The 25,432-nt window shown below is 40.6% G+C and overlaps 1 protein-coding gene across 4 annotated transcripts in view; it reads left to right on the top strand.

The window, feature by feature from the left end:
* FYN (FYN proto-oncogene, Src family tyrosine kinase) overlaps positions 1-25,432 on the top strand; it is a 209,034-nt gene that overhangs the window by 13,530 nt on the left and 170,072 nt on the right. For 3 of the 4 annotated variants that reach the window (XM_063096819.1, XM_063096821.1, XM_063096816.1), the window contains exon 2: positions 13,437-13,474. The exons of the other annotated variant lie outside the window; for it this stretch is intronic. The gene's annotated coding sequence lies outside the window, so the exon portion shown is untranslated. The remainder of the gene's footprint in view (positions 1-13,436; positions 13,475-25,432) is intronic. 4 annotated transcript variants of the gene reach the window in all.

Raw genomic sequence — 25,432 nt, 5'->3', positions numbered from 1 at the left:
GATGCAGTAAAATTTGTATGTGAAAAGGAAGAAGTTCAAAGGAGTGGAATGTCCTGTAACTTTTCAGTAGTATTGGAGACTGAAACATCAGCTGAGCTTGGGAGATTTAGAGAAAGGAGAGGGGTTCTGGAGAATCTAGAAAAGGTTCATACAGCCACTAAACTATAGAATAGTGTGTTAATAGATATTTGCAGGTATTTTTAATGGTTCCCTTTAAGCCTAATTTTTTGACTTTGCCTGGTGATACTTGTCACTTTGGAATGAAAATCTGACCTCTTGGTGACCTAGAGTTAGGAATTGGTTTGAATAGTCAAGTGAGTAGGATGTTCTAAGAGACTAAAGAAAACATCAGTTGAATCAGCTGAAAGTGGGGTTCAGGCTGGATGGGGGAGTAAGCTTGGATTGGGGGTCATGGATCAGGTAAGGAGAGTCTGAAGTCTCAAGGATGTGAGCACAGCAGGTACAGAGGAGGAGAGACAAAGGTGAGGAGACCCTTGTATGAGGAAACCCAGGGAAGTGGAGAGTTCCAAAATGTTGCTGACGGACCTCCACTCAGCAGTAGAACAGAGGTTAAGGAAGAATTCAAGAAACTGAAAGCCATAGGCCCCTTCTGCCTTGGGTTCAAATATGTATAAATGGTGCCTTCTAGAAGAATGACATGTCAGTGTGTTGTACTTTTCTGTTTCTCTTAAATCCTGAATGAGTGTTCTTGGACCTCTGAGACCTTACATTATGAGCAGCTGGTTTAGTGGGAATAATATTTTGAACTGGTTTTCGATTTACTTTCCCTTCCTCTTAATTCTTGTTGCCCTGGGAGTCTCCTCCATTGAGGCTAAGGATTCCATTACTTCAGGGGGAGGACAGAACATGGTCAAGGACAAAGAAGATATTGTTCAGCTTTTGATTTCCAAAGCAGGCCCTGAAAGCATGTTTCAGACACCAGAGTTAATGTAGGCCTTCATTTAAAAGAGGCAGGCATTGTCAGAAGAAACATGATTTGTGGATTCCAAGGAGCCAGATCGTAGAAGGCCTGGCATATATTGCACATTAAGCCATGAAGGAGGGAGGCTGCAGGATAGTTTCCTTTCTCCCAGGAAGGAGAAAATCCCTTCCTGGGTTGGTGGGAAGAGCTTGCAAAGATTCTTTAGAGGAGCCTAGAATTAAGAAATGGATGGGTCACTAAGATCCAAGGACCCATTCCCCAATGCTTCTGCCTGAGGGGTCGTTGAGGTGATAGAAGCCCCAGGGGGACAGAGGAGCCCATGCAAGCAGACAGCACTTGTCCCTGGTGTCCTCTGTGGAACTCTGGAAGGAAACCACCTTGTGATGTGCCCTGCAGTGAGGGCATGTTTAGGCAAAGGCAGGCCCTGAGGGAGTGTCCCCTCCAGTTCCCCTAAGCCTGCACGTGGCATGGGGGAAATCCGACAGTGCTGCTTGTTCCGTTGGGTGGGTGTGGAGGTGCTGAGAGGCCTGGGGTCAGAATGGAGAGAGCACAGGAGGAAGTGTGTCATCTCACCACTGGAGACTGGCTGGGACCGTGTCCACCGATACTGCCAAGCCGCAATGAGGTATTGACCAGTTACGTCAGCAGAACCAAGTCAACACCCAAAGACAAAGGGACAAGACATCCCACAGAAGCCAGTGAGGCTTGGAGGACAGTGCCTGTACCAGATCCTCTCCCCAGTCATGGTGATGGTCTGTAATCTTCCCCTTGGGGGGAGGGAGAGAAAGGGAAAGACACACATCTCTGAGAGGCCGAAGGGAGTTCAATTTGACTAATTGCCCTAAAGCGACTAAAGTTTTAAACTCTGAGGAGATGAAGTTATTTGGAAGTAGTAAGATTGGTTTGTTTTGTTTGTTTGTTTGCTTGTTTAGTTTTTTTTTGTTTGTTTGTTTTTTGTTTTTTGTTTTTTGTTTTTTGTTTTTACCATAAGCAGAAATGTAATGATCATAATCAAGTTGAATTCAACCATGGAGAAATGAGGCAACATCTTTTATATACAGCCAAGCAGTAAGTGTACATTCCAAACCGGCCACACTGCATTTGGGCTATGGCCACACTGCATTTAGGCTATATTTTAACACACACACCCTTTTTTGGGGGGGAGGGGAGATTTTTTACTCTTACAGTACTTTGTTTTCCCTTTGATTAAATCATGGCTTGGGATACCTGTATTAGGGGTTATTTTGGGCAAAAAGTGGGAAGTTCTGTCTTCCCAAGGGGCTGAGTTGCCCAGCTGATGTTTCCAAGTGTAGTGGGTCCTTGGCCTCCCATTGTTTAACTTCCAAGAGCTCTGGAGGGGAGGACCTCCACTGCCTCGGGGCCTTGGTTCAATGGAAGGTACTAGGATTTCATGCCCTTTTTCTAATGACTTTACCTTGATGCTGGAGACTACAGGAGAATTTTTACTGTGTGTGATCCTTCAGTTCCACATTTTAAAGGTAACAGGGTGAATGCTAGAAATTATGTCTCTAAATGCAAGAGAGATACTCTTCATTTTTATTCAGTCCTCGTGTACTAAATAAAGTATCAGTTTACAAAGGGATTCATTTCCAAGTATAATTCGTAAGTAGTTACCAGAATACTCAAATGAGAGAGGGGGGAAAAAAACAGTTAGCTCTTTTTAATTACATTTGATCTGTCCTTGACATTCATGTGAAGATGATACTGCATTTAAGATGTATTTTAAAACCTGCCGTTTCTTGAAATACCTAGTAATTTTGGAAGGGAAATTTTTAGTTCTGTTTTAAAAGTGTGCTGTGGTTGGGGGTGTTGTGGGGTGAGGTAGGGACTTGCCTATTGGGACACTGCTTATACATTTTCCTACCAGAAAATTACAGTAATATTTTGAACAAATCTTCTCAAAGCATACATACATCTCATATTTTCTCTTGTCTGTCAGTGGGAGCCAGGCGAGTTAGAGATGGGGGACCATATAATTTAAATTGAAAGGAGTCACTAAATAGAATTATAGAACTCTAAAAAATATTGATTTATTAACGAACAGATTGGCTTTTTAAAATATAGATTTGGGACCCAGGTAATAGTTCTATTTAATATCTTTTCAAAAATGAATTTTCTAAAACTTAAAAACCTATGTCCATATACATTAGTGAAAAAAATCTTTTTATATTGATTATCTGAGCATTAGCAAGAACATAAGACAATAATTATTGTTGGTACATATTCACTCACTTTAGACAGTGTTGTAGCCATGTCTCTAGTACCCATGGCACTGATATTTTTTATGAAGAATGAATTTTTAAAATTTTTCACATAAAGTTGCCTGCAGTCTCTTAAAGTTGTGTTTATAGTTAATATTGAAATTAATAGCTTCAATTGACATTTATGTGTACTCTACAATGTTTCTAATTGTGAAAATAGCTCTTTCTGCAGATGCAAAGTCCCTGGTAAGCTCAGAGCAAACTCTGCTAAATAGAGATTCTTTTCAGACAATTTTTTTTTTTTTTGTATTGAAATGTGTAAATGTGTAAATATTTTTGCCCAAATATTTTCATGGGTCTTTTTTATTATTATTCAGAATTCTTATTGTCAACAAATATTTTTACAATGTAAACTTATGAAAATAAGTTGCTCTATGGTTCTTTTACATGTTTTGTCAAATTTAGATGACACAAAATCATAGGTCGTCTTAATTTCACTTCATTCTGGTACAGAATGTAAATGTATTCAATTAAAACTAGAAGCTCCATCAGGCCGGCCCGTGGCTCACTGGGGAGAGTGCGCTGCTGATAACACCAAGGCCACGGGTTCGGATCCCATATAGGGATGGCCGGTTAGCTCACTGGGTGAGCGTGGTGCTGACAACACCAAGTCAAGGGTTAAGATCCCCTTACCGGTCATCTTTTTATAAAAAAAAAAAAAAAACTAGAAGCTCCATCAAAAGATTGCCACAAGCCAAGATATTACAAAACATCATAATATAACTTCAGAATTAAATCTTGGACACTGTTCGAGTCCTCATCATTTAATGTGTTGAGTTCCTGCTTTGCTTTTGTTGGAATGAATTTCATCATCTTCTTTTTACAAGCTTTGTCTTCAATAACTGTAATTGGCTAACGGCTTCAAAAGCTGAAGTGGTTTTGGTGCTTCATTCACTGTTTTCATAAAAGATTTCCAACTGATTTGGAGCAGAATGCACACAAACTTTAGAGGACTTGTCTATCACACCATTATGCACACCCAGGTTGATTGAGAGAGTCGTTTCTCAAACATTTTTAACCCCGGTCGATGATGACAGGCCACAAATGAGAAGGCATGGACTGCTGTGCTCAACTGCTTTTTGTATTCAGCATTGGCTTTGTCACAAAAGTCTTTTGTAATTAAGTTTTGCTAACTAGCTATATACACACACACACACACACACACACACACACACACACACACACACAAGGGGGTCTTCAAAAAGTTCATGGAAAGATTCATATTATCTTTTAATCCTATTTTTCCATGAACTTTTTGAAGAACCCTCATATAAAACTATTAATTTCTACATCGACAGTTTCTCTTGCATTTGGGATGATATAGCCACTTGTTTGAATGCAGTTGTGAATTACACATGTACCAAAGTAACTTTCTCCTCCATAGGTTTCTTGATTTAGTAAGAACATTATTTTTCACATCACAAAATTTGTATTTGTATCGTTGCTGCAAAAACAAGTCATTTCATCTCCTGTGTTGAACTTTTTACAGTTTACAGTAGCATTTACAATGACATAAGATGTTTCACCTATGACAGTGTGAATTTCCACAAGCTTAATTTTGATTCCATGAAATAGATGGGAAAAAAATTAAGCCACTATTTGAGTTTATTTTGTTTAAAACGTCTGGTAATACTAACAGAAAACTGGAATCATTTAACCTTTTGAGAGGTTTTTTTCTTCGCTAATGAAGCTAATACATGAAAGCTAGCACTTCACCTTTCATGTATGCACCCAAAAACTGAACTCAAAAATAAAATCAATTTAGAACAACAGTCATTTGATCTAAAATAAATGTTTCCTAGAGTGCTTAGTAAGCTTTCTGCAGCTGCATGTGTTCAATCATCATCCTCAGTATAGTGTTATTACAACTATTAATAGTTGAAGTAGTCGATGATCCTTCTTTAGCAGATTTGTGACTTATGGTTTATGCAGTCAGTGATATCACTATGGCTCCTATGGTGGATAGTAAATATTAGCAAGCATTTTGTACAAATTAATGTTTATCATCAACTTTTTTGAAAAACAGAAATTTGGTACTTAATTTTTCTTTCAACTTGTGTTTTCTTTTTTCTTTTTAGTTCATTGCTGCCGAAAGGGATATTGCAAAATAAAATAGTATAACCATTCAATAAATGGCAAAAACACTGTAAAGCATTCAGACAGTTCCTTAAAAGATCTGTAGCAGGTCTGTTTCCTGCAAATATTTCATGTGCACCTAACCTGTAACTTTCTGTGTTTCTCATTAACCCTTCTGTCTGGTGTTTTGTGCATCTCAGGCTGCAGCATGGGTCGTGGCACAGCTGGTCAGTGCAGTGTCTGACAGGGGCAGCATTGTCAATACATTTCCCACTACCAACCAAGACTGGAAGGAGTTAGCTGCCCTTAGCTCTTCATGTCCAAGTGCTCTTTGTTTTATTGGTGCATGTCTTGTGTGTTGTCCTTGAAAGGGAAGTGTTACTTACACCGAGATTGGAAAGGGACAGGAAAAGAGGTGGATTGGCATTGGTCATCTTTTAGACTTAATCACATGTTAAGGTATAAATTCCCTTCACTGTAAGTTGACTCACCCACTGGTAGGCAAGACTATGGCAGAAGCTGCAAATGCAAAGTGGAGGTTACAAAACTCGATCCTGGTGTATTTTAATGCAACGAATCATACTTGGTTTGCAAAGTGAAACATCTTGGACAAATGTCTAACCTGGTGGACTGCTGGGACAACAGGCATTAACCAGCACTTTCACAGACAAGGGAAGGTATACTGTCACTGTAGCTCGACCTCACATTTCTCCATCTGGTTTGCACTCTCCTCTTTCATCAGGACTATTCACTATGCTGATAGCCTTACTGCTCTGCCCTTGTCTACTCTTGACCCTTCCAATCCCACTTCCTGCACAGCTGAATGAGCTTTTAAACAGCTATAGGAGATAACGTCACTCCCATCAATATCTTCCTGATGCAGTTAGAATAAAGCCCAGCTCTTCACCACGGCCCAGGAGGCCCTTCATGCTCTTACCCTTGCCTGACTGTCCCCTTCCAGATTTTAAGCTTCCAGGGGACACATACCTGGCTGTCTGTTTTCTTAGTATGGGACATGAGAATTGCTCAATATATTTTCTTGATGGAATGAATGCAGTTTACTTTGAGTTGATGAAAGGAAAAAAGAGGGAGTATCTTCCTAATCCATGGCAATAAGGAAATTCAAGTCCAAATCTCTATGTTCCAAATATTATTTCTATCTCTGATAACAAAGTTGGACAGCAGAATGTATTACAGGGTTACTTCCTCCCCATTAGCAAAGATCTTATGATGCACTTGACCATTCTGATTCTATAGTCTCCCAGCCCTTCCCTACCTTGTGGAAGTAAGTGTGAAAGATAGGGAGTCTATTGTTTTTATCAACATTGGATCAGAGATTTTGTTTCTAATGCATTTGGCCCACATGAGTTGGAAAGATGCTCCTGTGGCTGTTTCAGTGGAAACTGACATGCAAAAGCTGATAAGACTCTCTCAGGGATGTGTGGTGGTGGAAGAGAAATACTTTGAACTCTCAGTTTTGAGACCTTGTTATGTTCTTGCACAACTGCTTTCTGTTGCTTCTCTTTTTAAAACATGCCACTGTTCAGTTTTATCATGAATGCCTTTCCAAGGACAGTAAATAGTTTTACACACTATGACATCGTTTCCATGGCAACTAATGTATTTCAGCAAAGGGAGACTGATAAAAGTAGGCTAAAAAGGACAAATACAGAAATGGCACAGTATAAAATGTGGGGCAATATTTTGTAGTAAAGATTTTTTTTTCTAACTTCTTGTTTAGGAAAACCTGTGTAACTAGATCTTGGCTTCTTAACTCTTACTCATAAAATTTTTACTGCACCCAACACTTGTTAGTATTTTGCTGACATGATTCCTTCAGTTGGTACTTGGGTTTTTTGTCTGTTTGCTTTAACATGCTTTAACATCAGCATATAAATAGTTGTAATTTCATCCGTCTTAGAAATACGCTCTCTTCATGTCCCTCCCTCACTCCATTCTCCTCTGGCTACTGTCCCACTTCTCTCCTCCCCTTTACGGTACTTCTTCTTGAGAGGATTGGCTAAACTACCTGTCTCCATGCAGCGTTTGTTAGAAATCAAAGCCATTTCAATCAGACTTTTAGTCCCCCATTTGCTCTAGTATCACCAGTTGGTCACACCTTCCTCTTCTAAGTCTTCTCAAGTTTACCTCTTTTGTTCATCTAGAAGCTGATATGCCTAAGCGTACATTTCAAACAATTCTACAAAACATCAAGCCTCATCTGTGTCAACCCTGGTTTAAAAAACATTAGGGAACATGTTACCCTGCTTTCTGCATCTGAATGTATTTGAATTATTTTGTTGTGTGATAATAAAAACCCCTTCTGTGCTCTTAAATAAACCCCCAGTGGTGAGCAGATAACAGTCTATTTCCTGTTTAACAGAAAGAAACTAAGGCATAGACGGTATGATGTCTAAAGATAGCAAACCAGTCTATGGGCTGGATTATACCCGCCTATATGTATTGTCGGGCCATATGGTGCATTTTAAAAATGTAAACTAACACTTTTGAAGTGGACAGTTTTATATAAAAACTGGGATTTCCAGCTTCTCTTGAAAAAATGGGGAGGTCTGGCAAAATTAAACCTGTATTCTCTAATGACAGCAGTCTGTCTGCCCAAGTAGTATTGTGGCTGTCCTCTTGGGAAGAGAAATGGCTGTTCAGCTCACCCCAGCCTCATCTCACCTGCTTTATTCATTTATGTTACCCGCCTGGCCCCTGTGGGTTTTTTAAGTGACCCTGGTTGCACCCCCTTCCACCCAATCACAGAGCAAATAAATAGCAGAGCTAGGGATGGGACTTGGTTTCTAAGCCAGCCACTTCCTCTCTGGCTATAAACCAGAATTTTGTGTTTTAGAGAGTAATTCATAGGTCAGTGGTTAGGGTCATCATTAGGTGGTAGAGTCTACATTTTGCACCTTACTAACTGAAATAGACCCTGCAGTTAGTGGTACTAGGTACATTGCTCTTGGGAGACCTTCCCCTCTTGGTTGCCTCTGTCAGAAGTCCTGTGTGTGCACCATTGTGATGTGCAGGATGGAGGTGCTGGGGTAGAATGTGAGCATTTATATGTGCATAGAAAAGTGACCACAGAGGAAAATCTCCAGTATCGTGACAGGGGCTCTGTATTTTCCAAAATTTCAATGAGCCTGTATTACCTTTTTAATGAGGCAAAGTAAATACTTGTATAAGAGAAATGAGAATGAGGTAGGGTACAGCACACATATGACATTGGCTGAGCGCTATGCCATCCTCTCAGTGTGGGAAGCACAGGGCATTCCCTAGCCACCTTGATGTCCTCTACCAGACTAGACTTTTTCCCCTTGATGTCAATGTGCTGAAGGTGCCCCTGGGGGGGCAGTGTCTTATACCAACCTTATCACTGCCCTGTGCCACTCATCATTTTGCACATGGACTTACCACTGCACCTTGACTGGGGTGAGTGAGGTGGGAGAGAGGTTGCAGTTGCAGCCATCTCTGACCTTCTTAGAAGGTATGTGTGTGTCCGGGGGTAGGGTGGGGAACATAGGAGAATGAGCTAGTCTGGGGCCAGAATGAATGGCTAGAGAAAAATACATTTTTCCTGGGGAAATGGGCAACAAGGAATACCCCACAACAGAGGGTCTTGTCTGAGCCAGGTCCTGTCTCTGGGGCCTGACCCAGCTGTTGGGCACACAGAGATTGTGGTGACCCTGAGTGCGGATGGCCCGGCACACTGCAAGTCTGTCTGCAGCTGTGCAGGCCTCCGGGAGCCCACTGTGAGAGTGGGCCTGTTCCCAGTCTTCAGGCAGGGAGCCAGGGGCCGCCCTTCACAGGGAGCATTGAGGAGCCTCTGTGTGTGCTCTCTCTCTCTGTGTCTCAGCTTTCTTTGGAATTATAGCAGAGTCTGGCCCTGCCTGGTCTTTTTGTGCCTTGGCTCCTAAGTTAAGAATAACCTAAGGAACACTTGTCCCTGTTGAGACGCTTGATATGAAAGTTGCTATCAAATGGCTGTTTTATCCTCAGTCGCCACTGACACACCATGTACAGCTCTGAGTTCTCACTTTAGTCATGGTTGAATAGAGCTATGATCATCGGAGTAGAAAGAAGCCATTCAGATGTGAATATGTGAAGATGTGGTCAGTAAAGTACAGATGTTTTTTGACAGGTCAATGAATATTTTAAATCTTTTACGAGTACTAAAAAGGGTTGAATTTGGAATAGAGAAGATACTATGGCAAGAGAAAAGTAAACCTTGTTTTTCTCTCAGTCTTCTATTTTTCAAATAACAAACAAAAACCTAAACCACTTAAATCTTGGGTTCATCATGGCCTTTAAATCACATATGGGGAGTGATTGTGACCCTAATGTATTGAATCTCAGTTTCTTAGTCACATTTTTTTAAATAACAAGAATCTCTGGATAATATTAAAAATAATAGCAGAATCTCCGGATTGGATCTCTGTAATTTATTTGAAGCTAAAGACATAGGACTAAATTTAAAGAGGAAGGTCATCTTCTGGTTACATGTATGTTGTGTGTGGTTACACTCTGGATTTATACACTCCATCACCCCTCCCCCCCACCAGACACACTTTCTCATAATGCAGGAGGGTATGGGTGGGCTTGATTTAGGGCAGTTTCATTAGCTCCTCTGTCATTATCCCTTTTCCCCTTTCACCTATCTATCAACAGAGATGGCACAAGCCTCTGTGTGTTGCAGGCACCGTGCTCAGCCCCTTGTGGCCACCAATGAGCTGACAGTCTAGCAGGGAGACAACGAAACAGGCCCTGCCTAAAGTGCTGTAAGAACACAGCAGAGAGGAAATCTAGGCCTGCATAGAAGGGCAGGCAAAGGAAAACAAGAGGGAAAGGTGCTTTTGAGCTAGTCCTTGAGGGCCAATTAAGAGAAAATTAGACTTACTCAGCAGGGTTGGTGAGATTAGGATGATGGTGCTTAGCCCAGTGCCAGGAATATACTGGGCGCTGCATCTATTTTTCTGCCCCTTTCTGGGATAGAGGCTGGGTGAAAATACAGTGGTATAGTGCAGAAGTGTGCCCCTAACTCTGGCTGACTTCTTAGCTGGTGAACATTTTCTCTCACAATCTGGCCTCTGCCTTAGCTTCCCCCTTTCTCCCTCCAGCCTATTGCTATCGTTTTAGCCACCTCTCTGCCCTGTGGTACTTCCAAGCCTATTGCCATTCTCTGAATATGGGCCAACACACCTTTCACTGTGTACTGGCTACTCACTCTGTCTGCACTGTCTTGTCTTAAGGGTCAGGGGGAGATGTCTCACAGGCATTTGGAAATATGAGAGCAGTGGGTGCTGGAGGGATGGCTATATCAAGAGAGAGTTCAAAGTTCAGGACTTCTTGGTTTTATTTTGGGGATTTTTGTGTATTCTCCCAAAGATGGAGGGTTGGTCTGATCTAAACAATTGGGAGTAGTTTATTTTCGGTCAGGATCTTTTGCTTTAGTTTCCATTCCTGCAGTTGACCACACATTCGCAGCATTTATGGATCAGCCTTTTCTACTGGGCTATCTGGGTCACTTCAGTCATATTTCTCAAACAAAACATCAGCCTCACTTCAATAGGAAGAATCAAAGCCCTCATGGAAAATGCCCTAATACCCAGGAACCTGCAATTGAATACTTAGGCAGCTATTTAAAATGTCCATGTAACTACATATGTATATCTGTATCTACACACACACACACACACACACACACACACACACACACACACACACACACACACACACACACACACACACACACACACACACACACAGATGGGAGGGGTCTATCTTGCTTTAAGCCTTGGTAACCTAAAACTTGGATTTTTCAAAAATCGGATTTAGAATAAAGATAAATTAGGAAAATAATTGGTCAATTTTTTAAAAAATGATTTTTTAAAATTACAAAAGTCATTTAAATAAAGTGTTTCTATTTCCCTTCAACATTTGATGGCCAAAATTTATTTATTCTCAACTTTTCAGAAATACAGCCTTTACTTAAGAAAGATAAACATGGTTTTAAAAGCAGTTGCCACTCTTCATTCTAGACGGGGCTGCCATTCATTCTAGACGGGGCTGCCATGTAAATTCTACTTTCAGGCAGTGCTGTTTCATCCATCCTTATTCTCTTTGAAACAATGGCGCTGGTGCCTAAAAATATCTCAAGCCCTCTTGCTGGGAGTCTTTGAAGTTAAAGGTGTGGCATCCTCCTTTTGGTTTATGGCTGTAAGATGATGCATATGTATGTATTGTCTTTGTTAGTTAATTCCATTTGCTTAGTAAGCCTGAAAAAGAAATTGGGTGATGCCGTGTGTGTGGATGGATAAGATTCCTGGTGCAGTAGTGAGTCAGCAGCTCCCAACAGGTTTTCAGGTTTCCTTCTGGTACCAGATACTAATGCAGTGGAGTGATGGCTCATTCTTTGAGTCTGTTGTGAATTGGGTATCCTGTGTTGTTGCAGTTGTGTAATATGCATGAGAAAGAGGTATTACTAAGTTTCCTCCATAAGTTGGAAAAAGATAATGATTCTCAAGTGCTCTTTCTATGGCAGATGAAGGAATCTTTCACCTTGCACATAGAAAATTCCTCGTACTGACCTGTATAAATCAGAACAACAACTTTCCTAAACCTCTATGGAAGTGTTCAAGCATGGAAATCAAACTTCTGCTGTATGTGTGTTCTTTTTGGTGAAAAGTTCTCATAGTACTGAATTACTCTTTTCTAATTATAAGGAGGCAAGTTAAAATTTCTGGACAAAGAATTTCCATTTTGTATAGCTCAGAAGTGTCTAGAGCCCTAGCAGGTTAGCCAGAAGAAAAGACATATACTGCCTCGTGGTGTCTCTTTGGCTAGGACAGGACAGCCTGTCTCAGAAGCCAAAAGAGATGGGGTGATATGGGGTAGCTAAGATACAGGTAGTAGTGGCATGTTCATTAGCACAATCTCTCCCACCAACTTCTGTGGTGGTTCTCTTGCTTGTCTGCAGTGAGTTCATGATTTGAATGCCCATCTACAGAGAATTCTAATTCTCTTTCCCATGGTCATTTTTTCTTTCCTTCATTTTGAGTCATCTTTGATTAAACAAAACAAAGATGTTGCTGTTAAAATACATCTTTTAAACAGTGCAAAAATTCTCTTTTGTGTGTATGGGGGATGGTTTTGATGGAAATAGTAATTTATGATGGGGCTGTTTTAAACCATGGACCAGGAAGGAAGATGCTAAGAATCATCTTGAAAAAGTTTAAATCTCTACTGTGATAGGAAAAATTGTTTCTGACTTTTATTTTGTCAGATTCCTCAACTCAAACCTCTCACTTTCTGCCCTAACATATTGTTGTCAACATAATTTCATTCAACCATTTTTATTGTTCTCTTTGGATACCTTGTTAAAACTGAAGCTTCATTCAAACAGCTAAAATCGCAAGTAGTTAGTGAAGTACCATAATATTGGCAGGTTGTAGGCTGAGTGCATGAACAAACTGGAAATCAGCCATCCCACTCCTGGTACTTTAGAGATTAATGTGAAGTAGGCATGAGTGTCATCAGAATCAGCACCTAGCCTTACCAGGGGCTTGGCATTAGATTGTGAGGTAATCCTGGGGCTGGAGTTCCATAGACAAGTTGTTGCAGGCTGGTGGGTTGGCAAACCTCCTGCAGAGAAGAACCCCAGTGGATAGGAAACAGGGGCCATCCCAAGAAAGCTGTCTTGATAGTGAGGCCGACCTACTGTCAGATAGGAAGTGGGACAGATATGGGCTTGGAGCTGGGGGGAGAGTTAAGCCAAGAGGTAAGTTGAATAAGACACTGGGAGACTTTTAATATGCCCCAACCATGGAAAACTTGTAGAGATTCCGAAGAAGGGGAGTGTGTGTGAAGGACTCCATCCTTATCTTTCCTGGCTCCAGAAAGTTAAAATCTGAGGCTGGCTTCCTTTGGTCGTGCAGGGCCAGGTCTTTGTAGTTTCAGGCAGGAGTTTGCTGCAGCTGTGACTTAGCAACAATTGTGTGAACAAGAAAAAATTTGTGGGCAAATTGATTGTCTGCAACAAATGGAAGTTCAATGGAGGTGCTTTGTGGGTTTACAGGCAGAAAGTTCTTGGTTCTCTTTTGATGTCTCACTACTTTTTTTTTCTTCTACAGTTTTGAAGAAGCAGGATGCTGATCTAGACGTGGAAAAAGTAAGTCAACAAGTTTTGTGCTGAGAGCATGTGCCTTGTGAATTAGAAAGGATTTCCTGTTAGAACCCCAAACGAAGCTGGGATTGCAATTCTAAGTCCATAGGTTTCTAAGAGAGAGGTTGAGTAGGAGATAGAACTGGTATATGAAATAGAAAGAAAATCTTAGCTCACTTAGTGAACCTGCTATTTTTTCCTTTCCCATATTGGTAACATTCAATTTTGGTAACTCTGGGAACATATGTTTTAGCTATGTTATGTCTCCCCACCCCAGATGTAGAATGGAACAGCTGTCCCATGGCTGATGGGCCTTCAGGCTAGTGAGGGATTGGTAGTGCTCTGTCTTCAGACTAGTTCGGAGGTCCCCTTTAGTCCATTCATTGTTTTTTATTCCACTCTCATATGCCCTAGTTGTATCTTTGAATTGCAGCCACTGTGTGACAGGTCATTCTTTTATTCATTTAACATTTTTTGGTGCCCGCTGGGTGTTAGATACCATGCTGGATTCTGTTGAGAAAAAAATGAATGTGACAGGTGAGCACTCAGGTAATTATAATACCGTCTGCTAGAGCTGTGCAGAAGGGCCCCAGGAGCTCAGGCTGAGGGCTGGGCTATCCAGAAAAGCGTCTTGACAGAGGGCATGTGTTATGGAACCAAGTATTCATTCTTTCTGCAAACGTTTTCTGAGTCTTCCCCACCTGTGCTTTTCTCTCTCCCAGGTGCCTCAGGTTGCCCACTGAAAGGCTGCCCAACCTCGTTCCCTTGGGTATAATTTTTAAGCTCTTCGGAGTATGAACCTCAATCTTGGCCACTTGGGGCTGCCACTTCCTCATCCGAGAATGACTTGGGGTTATTTTTCATTTTGAATTTGAGTGCAAGAGAGGTTCTTCTCCCTGAACTAGAGCCATTCCAAATGCAGCCAGTGCATCTTTGTACACTGTAAGTTGAGGAAGTATATTATCTGAAACATTGTTCTAGAACAATTAGAAGCAGCGCCTCACCTTTGACCTCCAGCAGTCCCCTAGCTTCTGCAGAATGGTTGTGATCTACTGTCAGTTGTGGGCTTTTCAGCTCAGACAGACCAGGGGAATTTGGGGAAATAAAAAGGTGCTAATTAGGGCAAGGCAGAGGGAGCCTTTCTAGAATCCGTGTGCACTTAGGTTTTGGTGGTGGAAGCCAGGGGTTGGCAAATGCTTTCCCCAGTGGGAGATCAGCCATGTGACTCTCTTGGGCCAGGCCAACTCCATAGCAAGCTAGAGCCTCTGTGTGCCAGGAGCCACCTCAGAGTAGTACAGCGCAGAGCATCCAGGAACGCCTGGTGTTGCCCCAGGCTGCGTGACTTGCCTTTCCCTGTCCTACTCAGGCAGAGAGAATCTTGCAACCACAAGAGGGGAGGTCCCTTAATCTGGGTTCCCAGTACCAGCCAAATGCTGGGCAAACAATAGGGCTCAGTAAATGGAGTGGGGGCCTGAGTGGAATGAGTTAAATTCGTGCTTCAGTTCTGTTGTCAACTTGTTGTGAGATCTTAGTCAAATCATTTCTTCTCTCTGAGACTCATTTTTCTCATCAGTAAAGTGGTCCCTTTTCCAGAACCACGTAAACTCATTCATTTTTTCATTTAAAAGCACAAAGCACACTTTTTTTGTTTGTTTGTTTTCTGACTTGGGTTTTGTATAAAAACAGAAAAAGAATTTGCTATACTGCAGTGCCACCAGTCTAAAGAATGCTCAAAAAGGCCAGCCATGGATTGGGAGCTCCTCGTACATTCCAGGTACAACACTGGCAGCAATGAGTGTCTAATAAAGGAGGGAACAAGTGTGACTGGCCCTGTCATGTGGGTATTTCTAAGTACTGAGGGAATTTAGAATAAAAGAAGCTAAATGAGCGGCGCAAAATGCTTGTTGGACTGAGCGAATCTGAGCTGCTGCTGAAGGACTCTGCCTGCACCATCTTCGTGGAGTAGTTAATGACCTGAAAAACACTTAACCACCTCAGGGGAGTTCACCGTTTTAAAAGCTCTAATTCAGAAGCTCCAATTCCAGAATCTTTTTCTAATGCTGATAGAAGGCTGTTGAGCACAGATGTATCAACTCTTCTTTTTGCCTGTGGTTAAGTATATGCCAAGAATGTAGTATAGGATGTGCCTCCACTGTGTAACTAAATGATACCTGTCAACCAACTCAAGTGGAGAAAAATCACTGAAGACACAGTATTTATTTTTTAAATGAGTTTTCGAGTTTCCTCTTTCATTTGAGCATTTGTGTAAAGACAAAACTCTGTATGGAAAATTAGTTTTATTTTGACATGTTAAAGCTCAAAGTCAGCCTAAGTTCTGAATTAATTAATATCTGTAATTTATTGAACTTGTACTACACACAGAGTGCTTTATATATGTTGCACTTAACTATTATAACAATCCTGTGTTGGAACCATAGTTGCTCAAGGCACTGCAGTTATAGCAAGGATTCTAATCAGATCTGTCTGGGTCTAGAACCTTCACTTTCCCATATCCCATCTTACCTTGGAATCAATATGATATTTGGGAAAATATATTTATGTGCCCTCTTTAAAAAAAGTTTTATGAATAATTAATAAGAAAGCAATGTCACATTCTAGATATGTCTTCCTTGACCCTCCCCCTAGTGCCCCAGTCTGGATGGGGTTGCCCTATCACCCTGTGGTTCTTCAAAGCTGTACATTGTAGCTGTGCAGTTAATGTACCATAACTGCCTAATAACTCAGTTCTCCATTGAATTGTAAGCTTTGTCAGGTCAGAATCTTTATCTGTACTAAGCCTAGTGCATGGCTCATAGTAGGCCCTCTAAAAATGTTGATTTCAGGTGTGAATGAATGACGCATGACCAAGTTAAGGGGTGATAAGAACCACTTTTGTAGGTGGCAAAGTAGAAAAAATCTTATCATGTACCTCAGAAACCATGGTTTCTCTTCTCCATCTAAGGATTTTATCTGTGGAAATCATACTGTTAGTAGCATTATGTGGTGATAAGACAATCGTTCTTTGGCTTTCTCTCCAAATATACAAAGTTTCAGTCAGACCAGTGAATAGATAATTCTTAAGAATGAAGTAATCTGGGCAAAGAGAGTCCAAAGATAAAAGAGGGAGAAGCAGTAAGAGCACAAGAGCAACATTAAAACAAATTCTTTTACACAGAATCTTCTAGAATTCTTGAGGGATACACTTCTGAGTATGGTTTCCATAAATTACTGCTTTAAATGTATAAAATATATCTTCTAAAAGCAAAACTCATATTCATCTGAATTTTGAATATATAATCAGGTTATGTCAAAAGAACAAAGATGCACTTTTTTAATAAAAATCTGATTAAATTGAGTCTTCCTATTTAGTAATTTAAATCATGATTTAAATGGATTTGATGTAAATAACATCTACTTGGTCATAGCTACTCTCAAAGGGTTGAGTAGAGAGGTTTGATTTTCATGTGTCCTGATGGCCTTTGTCTAGTGTGATTAAAAGTGTTTCAGTGCCTGCTGTGAGAGAGGCCCCAGTCATTTCTGCAATTTCAGTGAGACCAAGAATTCCTGTATTGCCATTCCAACTGTTTGCAGGGTTTAGACAGCTGCGTTCAGGCCACAAATACTACTGCCTATTTGATAGACCCAGAGGCCTTCCAAAGCAAAAATTGTCATCCAAAAAGAAAAGTAAATAGAAAAATTACCTCTTGCTTTAGAATTGTTTCCTCTTCTTCTGAATGAATACCTTGGAATGTATTGGTCCGTAAATGTAGAATGTATGTGGAAGTTGCTCCATTTTTCAGTGTTTCTTTGGTTTTAATAACTCCCCAAAGAAATGGTAAAAGGTATCCTAGATTCTTACTTTGGGGCTAATAGTCTTGTGGGAAAAAAATCTAGTTCTGATACAATTTGTGGCTGTATCTGGAATCAAGCTTTAAAGCCATATGTATGTGATTCCTATGCAGCTGGTTATGGTATGGAAAAATTAATTCATACAAGTTTTTTCATTAGTGAGGGGACTGTTATTTCCAGGGGTCAGAAGGTCAACAGTGCTTACATGGGATGTCCAAAGGCTTCACAGTGCTGGTTGCTGAGAAGGCATGAGATGTGTCTCTAGTGCAATTGTGGGGCAGGTGGTTTAGGGTGCACCACCTCACAGCATTGCTTTAGGAGGTGGAAGAGTGAATAGGAGGAAGGGAAGAACAGTGTAAGCACAACTGTCTGCCGTCTGAGGAAGCCCTTGATGCCTGAATGGAGGGGAGGGGCACCAGGTGCTTGTGGCGCCTCTCAAATAGCAAGGGCTGGAGAGGCAGCTCCTGTGTGCAGGTGGGAGTTGTCCCTCAGGCCCTCCTTGATAATGTGCTTACTGCTGCCAGTCCCAGGTACTCTAGGAGGCCAGGTTAGCTCACATGCTCATGCCCCCTGCCCCAGCCTCACACTCAGACTGACCAGTTCTGCTGGTGATTGGGCAATGGAATGACCCAGCCACAGTGTGTCACTGAGTAAAGGTTATGTTTCACACAGCCCACTTACCTGATGAGTGGGATAAGGAAAAGGGAATAGCTTTAAGTCTCAAAGGAGAGAGAGAGAGAAAGTATGTGTATAGGAGGAAGGAGCATGCTTAGGGTTCTGTTTTAGGCTGAAAATCAAACATTTTTAGCCTTGGACCAAAAATAGTTGTTACATGTCACCCATAATAACTGACCAACTTTCTTTTACATGCATCTCTGGATTGTAAAACTAAGTGTTACTAAGAAGAAAAAACATGCCCTCTGCCAATTCGAATTTCCAGGATAGTGAAAGATCCCTCTTCCTAGACATTACAAACTCAGGCAGATATTGATGACAGTTGCCTCATTTTGCATGTGGGCAAAATGAAGAGCGACATAAGTGAAATGATTTTCCCAAGAACTGACATCTAGAAAGTGGTAAGACCCACAAGAACATCTCAGACTTGGAGCACCCTTCTCTTTCCACTCCACGGTGGGTGCTCTCTGGTGCCGAAGCTCAGTAGACAGAAGACAAATGAATCATTATCAGCCTCCTGTAATTTAACTGCTAATTTTATACACATCTTTCATTTTCTGTTCACTGAATTTAACAGGACTTTCTCCCTTATTTGTGGTTTTAAAAGTAGTAATGATGTATTTATCAGGGAGCAATTAGAAACCTAAAAAGGGAACCATCTCTTCTGCGTGGTAGCCCCCCATGACAGTGTGGGAGTGACTTCCAGGGATGGCACTCCACGGATGGTGGGAGTGGGGAAGCCTGTAGGACACTCGTTCTCTTTCCACTGCTGGTTCCCAGGCTTGGGATCGTTTTTTATATTCCTCATCTCAGTAGCGTTCATCATTCCATCAGACAAGAGCTGAACGTTGCCAGGAGAGAGTGGGGAGAAGAGCTGCCCATGCTGCAGTAGAGAATCCAGACGCGCTCTCACCTACATTGTACATATGTTTTTCACAGAGACTTTCTGCTGTGGCTGCAAGATACTGCATAGTTTGTTTCACTGCAGCCAGGCCTGCTGGGTAGAGGTTAGAATCATTTGCTTGTCTGCCTTGCATAGACTTATTGTCTGCTGAAATCGCGTGTGAAGGAGAGATTATTAATAAAACATGTATGAAGAATGGCTCAAAAGATGCTTTTGTCACGCCCCTAAAGACTTTTAAGAGCAGAGCTGCACTTGTTCTGATTGTATGGCATAGGCCATAAAAATACATAAAAATTCAAGCTTTTCCCTTAAAGAAGATTATTCGCACCCACTTGTAGCCCACAACAAAATTTTATTTAAGCAAAAACCTTCCTTATTATTTTGCTGTGGCTGCTGTAACAAATTACCACAACCTTGGTATATTAAAACAACAGAGATTTCTTCTCTTACAGTTTTAGAGGTCAGAAGTCCAATATCAAGGTGTCATCAAGCCATACTTCATCCAGAGGCTTTGGGGTTAAGTGTGGTCTGTGGAGACCAGCTCCCACTGTCGGGTGAACACAGCTGCTCCTCAGAAGATGTAGGGTGTTCATGAAGTTGTGGAATGTGCCACTACTGATGACAGTCAGAGTGTAAAATGAAAGGAGCAGAAGTGAGATGCTGTGTGGATCACTGATGTTAACAGAAGGCATAAAACAACAATTGATCCATTTACATAGTCTCTCCAAATAAGTCTGCCAAGAGAAAGTGAGGTAGTTTCAGAATCAAACAGGAGGCAGCATGATGTAGTGGAAATTGTGTGGGCCTCTAGGGCTTGAGTAAATCTTGACTTACCACTGAAGCTTGAGTAAATCTTGCTGGGGTGGGAGAAGCAGATAGGAATCAGTGTAAAATTGCAAACACAGTGAAGTCTGGAGGAAGAGTGCTGTGACATTGATACAGAGAATCCGAAAACGGAGGTAGATGAAGAGAGGCCAGTGAAGGGAGAAAATAATAATCACTTACCAACGTCTATTTGTTTTCCCCTTTTCTTGGGCAATACTGGCCAAGGATTGGATAAACTTCCAATTGATGTGGAATCGATTCATACATGAAGTAGAAGAATGAGCCAGAGGAAAGGTTCCTTTCCACATTATTTTTTTCTGTTGCTCTATGTCAAGATTTAATGCTGTGGTAACTTAAAACAAACAAAACTTTTGTGTGGGGGAAAGATTTTGTCCATCTTTAGAAGAATATTCTACAAAGTAGTCCTTGTAGACTGACAGTGGGAGAAACAGTAATTTAAAAAACAAAGTAATTGCCACGTTGCCAATTATATTGTTAACAGATGAGGGAAAAACTTTTTTTTTTTCCTTTACAAGAGCTCAACATGCATCAAAGTGTGGTTTACTGCAAAAAGGTAAATTTGATAATGGGAAAAAGTTTGAATAGCCTCAAGTGTTAAAAATGGAACAACTACATAATCCACTCAGTGAAGCTTAGAAGTTGTTATGGTAATCATTAGTGAGGTTTTAGGCTCAATTTGAGATGGTGAATGACAGATTCCTGTGTTTTCTCTCATGTCACCGTATGCCTGGCCCTGTTATCACTGAGAGTGTTCTTCACCCCAGGAATTGCAGGAATTGGCCACCTCCGTTGCTTTTTTCCCAAGGCCTTCCTTTTTTCTCTTTCCTCGCAAACTGGTCCCTGAGTCCAGACTTGTCACCCTTTTCTTTAGAATCACCTTTGCTTGCCTGGTATTTCAGACTTGTCTTTCACTTTCTCTGTTCCTCTCTGAATTCAGAATTCTTTGGAGGCATCTGCTTCTCCCCGCCCTGTAGCTGTAACACAGCATCTTGCTCATCACGGGGCTGAGTTTAGAGTTTGCGTCACAGCATTCCACCACCTCTGCATAAACCTTTCCTGACTTTTCTTATAATCATTTTCACATTCATTTTTCACTTAAGCATGCTTCTGTGATCAAATGAAAATAGGCTTATTGAACTGAAAATGGTGATGTGCTGTTCTGTTTCATGTTATGATGCAGATGGTGTGAAACATTTTTTGAAGAAAAATTAAATTACCTACACCCAGATCTTCAAGACAGTAGTTACAGTTTATGTGTTTTTCATAAATAGTCTACTAAATAGGAGAGAAAATTTGAAATAAAAAAACTATTTGTTGGACTAATTTGCTTTTGAAATAATTTCTTTATCAGCTTTAATTTTTGAGTAGAAAATAGGAGAAGCTTTCAGAATAAACATTTCTAAAATAGAATAAAGCCAATAAGAACTCTTATTTTGTGTAAGTTAATGCTGTGATACCAAGACCAGGAACTCCTAACAGAGTAGAGCAGAGAAATAACCTCAGAGTTTCCTGTTAGAAAGGGGGATGGGGGAGTGATTATACCAAGGTTGGCAGTCTGGGTGTCTGAGAGATGGGTGGGTCTGAGATTATTCTGCGGGAATGCCTTCAAAGGGTGGGTTGGAGAAGTCAGTAGTAAGTGGGGTAGCAGTAATGCAGTGGATAGACTTGACAGGCTTCTCGTGAGCAGCAGGTGACCCTGGGGCTCAGGTTTGGTGTGGTAGACCCAGGCCAGCACTGCTGCCTACAGCTCCTTGGTACAATTTAGCAAAAGGTGGCTGCACTCTGGATGGACAGATTTAGAAACGGGCCCCCTTCCTCTGGGTGGGATTTCAGGTCCTCTTGCAGCAAAGTTGGCACCACCTTCTGAGGGAGACATTACCACTGAATTTACCTTCCCCTCATTGGTAGCAAGGATAAATGCTCCAGGTGAGTCCATGTAGAGTACAAAGGACATTGTGTTGGGTCCTCAGTGGTCATCAAGTTTGACTGGAGCAGGGAATTGGAAGGAGCAAATGTTCAAGCCTAAGGCTCTGCGGAGGGTCAAAGTGCTGGGTAGGAGGCATTGAAGAAGGTGGGTCCAGGGCTCAGGGTAACATGAAAAATTATTTTTATTATGATGCATACAAAGGAATATGTATGTGTACAAAGGAATACACATGTGTGTGTGCGCGTGCACACACATCCCCACACACATACATCTACATCGTGCATGAGAGGGAGAAATAAAACAACCCCCTGTACTCATCCTGCATCTTAAGAACTAGAATGTCACCAGTATCTTGGAAGCCCCTGTGTGTTCCTTCCGGCTGTACTCTTCTCTCTCAATGGAACCACTATTCTGAATTTTTGTGTTTGTCATTTCCTTGTTTTTCTGTGTAAGTTTGTTTTCCTACACAATCTATTATTAAGTTTTGTTTACCTTGGGGCTATATACTAATGGTATTCTTGTACCATTTGCTTTTTTTTTTGAAAATTCACCTATTTTTTAATACACAGAAAGGTTTCTCAGAATATTATTTAACTAGTCCTGGATAGATCCTCATTAATACAACTAAACTAAAGAGTTGGTTCTTTCTTTCTTTCTTTTTTTTTTTTTTTTTTGAAGTTTTTATTTTTATTATTATTTTTTTTTTTTTTTTTTTTACTTATTTTTTTATTTTATTTTGTCGATATACATTGTGGCTGATTATTGCTCCCCATCACCAAAACCTCCCTCCCTTCTCCCTCCCCCCTCCCCCCTAACAATGTCCTTTCTGTTTGCTTGTTGTATCAATTTCAAATAATTGTGGTTGTTATATCTTCTTCCCCCCCCCCCCGGTTTTTGTGTGTGTGTGTGTGTGTGTGTGTGTGTGTGGTGTGAATTTATATATTAATTTTTAGCTCCCACCAATAAGTGAGAACATGTGGTATTTCTCTTTCTGTACCTGACTTGTTTCACTTAATATAATTCTCTCAAGGTCCATCCATGTTGTTGCAAATGGCAGTATTTCATTCGTTTTTATAGCTGAGTAGTATTCCATTGTGTAGATGTACCACATTTTCCGTATCCACTCATCTGATGATGGGCATTTGGGCTGGTTCCAACTCTTGGCTATTGTAAAGACTGCTACGATAAACATTGGGAAACAGATATACCTTCGACTTGATGATTTCCATTCCTCTGGGTATATTCCCAACAGTGGGATAGCTGGGTCGTATGGTAGATCTATCTGCAATTGTTTGAGGAACCTCCATACCATTTTCCATAGAGGCTGCACCATTTTGCAGTCCCACCAACAATGTATGAGAGTTCCTTTTTCTCCGCAGCCTCGCCAGCATTTATCGTTCATAGTCTTTTGGATTTTAGCCATCCTAACTGGGGTTAGATGGTATCTCAATGTGGTTTTGATTTGCATTTCCCGGATGCTGAGTGATGTTGAGCATTTTTTCATATGTCTGTTGGCCATTTGTATATCTTCCTTAGAGAAATGCCTATTTAGCTCTTTTACCCATTTTTTAATTGGGTTGCTTGTTTTCTTCTTGTAAAGTTGTTTGAGTTCCTTATATATTCTGGATATTAATCCTTTGTCAGATATATATTTTGCAAATATTTTCTCCCACTCTGTTGGTTGTCTTTTAACTCTTTTAATTGTTTCTTTTGCTGTGCAGAAGTTTTTTAGTTTGATATAATCCCATTTGTTTATTTTTCCTTTGGTTGCCCGTGCTTTTGGGGTCGTATTCATGAAGTCTGTGCCCAGTCCTATTTCCTGAAGTGTTTCTCCTATGTTTTCTTTAAGAAGTTTTATTGTTTCAGGGTGTATATTTAAATCCTTAATCCATTTTGAGTTGATTTTAGTATACGGCGAGAGGTATGGATCTAGTTTCATTCTCCTGCATATGGATATCCAGTTATCCCAGCACCATTTGCTGAAGAGGCAGTCCCTTCCCCAGTGAATAGGCTTGGTGCCTTTGTCAAAGATCAGCTGGCAGTAAGTGTGTGGGTGGATTTCTGGATTCTCTATTCTATTCCATTGGTCAGTGTGTCTGTTTTTATGCCAGTACCATACTGTTTTGGTTATTATAGCTTTGTAGTATAGCTTAAAGTCAGGTAGTGTTATGCCTCCAGCTTTATTTTTTTTGCTCAGCATTGCTTTGGCTATGCGTGGTCTTTTATTGTTCCATATAAATGTCTGGATAGTTTTTTCCATTTCTGAGAAAAATGTCTTTGGAATTTTGATGGGGATTGCATTGAATTTGTATATCACTTTGGGTAGTATGGACATTTTCACTATGTTGATTCTTCCAACCCAAGAGCATGGGATATCTTTCCATCTTCTTGTATCCTCTCTAATTTCTCTCAGCAGTGGTTTGTAGTTCTCATTATAGAGATTTTTCACCTCCTTGGTTAACTCAATTCCTAAGTATTTTATTTTTTTGGTGGCTATTGTAAATGGGCAGGCTTTCTTGATTTCTCCTTCTGCATGTTCACTATTGGAGAAAAGAAATGCTACTGATTTTTGTGTGTTGATTTTGTATACTGCTACTGTGCTGAAATCATTTATCAATTCCAACAGTTTTTTTGTAGAGGTTTTAGGCTGTTCGATATATAGGATCATGTCATCTGCAAACAGGGTCAGTTTGACTTCATCTTTTCCAATCTGGATGCCCTTTATTTCCTTCTCTTCTCTGATTGCTCTGGCTAGTACTTCCAACACTATGTTGAATAGGAGTGGTGAGAGTGGGCATCCTTGTCTAGTTCCTGTTCTTAAAGGAAAAGCTTTCAGCTTTTCCCCATTCAGGATGATATTGGCTGTAGGTTTGGCATATATGGCTTTAATTATGTTGAGATACTTTCCCTTTATACCTAACTTATAGAGGGTCTTTGTCATGAATGAGTGCTGAACTTTATCAAATGCTTTTTCAGCATCTATAGAGATGATCATATGGTCCTTGTGTTTGAGTTTATTAATATGGTGTATCACATTTATTGATTTGCGTATGTTGAACCAACCTTGCATCCCTGGGATGAATCCCACTTGATCGTGATGAATAATTTTACATATGTGTTGCTGTATTCTGTTTGCTAGTATTTTAGTGAGGATTTTTGCATCTATATTCATCAAGGATATTGGCCTGTAGTTTTCTTTTTTGGTTATATCTTTACCTGGTTTTGGTATCAGGATGATGTTTGCTTCGTAGAATGAGTTTGGGAGATTTGCATCTGTTTCAATCTTTTGGAATAGTTTGTAAAGAATCGGTGTCAATTCCTCTTTGATTGTTTGGTAAAATTCTGCTGTGAATCCATCTGGTCCTGGGCTTTTCTTTGTTGGGAGCCTTCTGATAACAGCTTCAATCTCCTTTATTGTTATTGGTCTGTTCAAACTTTCTACGTCTTCACGGTTCAGTTTTGGGAGCTTGTGTGTGTCCAGACATTTATCCATTTCCTCCAGATTTTCAAATTTGTTGGCGTATAGTTGTTTATAGTAGTCTCGAATGATTCCTTGTATTTCAGATGAATCAGTTGTAATATCGCCTTTTTCATTTCTAATTTTGGTTATTTGAGTCTTCTCTCTTCTTTTTTTTGTTAGCCATGCTAATGGTTTGTCAATTTTATTTATCTTTTCAAAAAACCAACTTTTTGATTCGTTGATCTTTTGAATTGTTTTTTGGTTTTCAATTTCATTCAGTTCTGCTCTGATCTTAATGATTTC

Source organism: Cynocephalus volans, chromosome 5 (genome assembly GCF_027409185.1).
Source record: "Cynocephalus volans isolate mCynVol1 chromosome 5, mCynVol1.pri, whole genome shotgun sequence".
Taxonomy (NCBI): domain Eukaryota; kingdom Metazoa; phylum Chordata; class Mammalia; order Dermoptera; family Cynocephalidae; genus Cynocephalus; species Cynocephalus volans.
The sequence above is the reverse complement of the archived record's forward strand: the minus strand, read 5'-3'. Positions and strand labels throughout refer to the sequence as shown.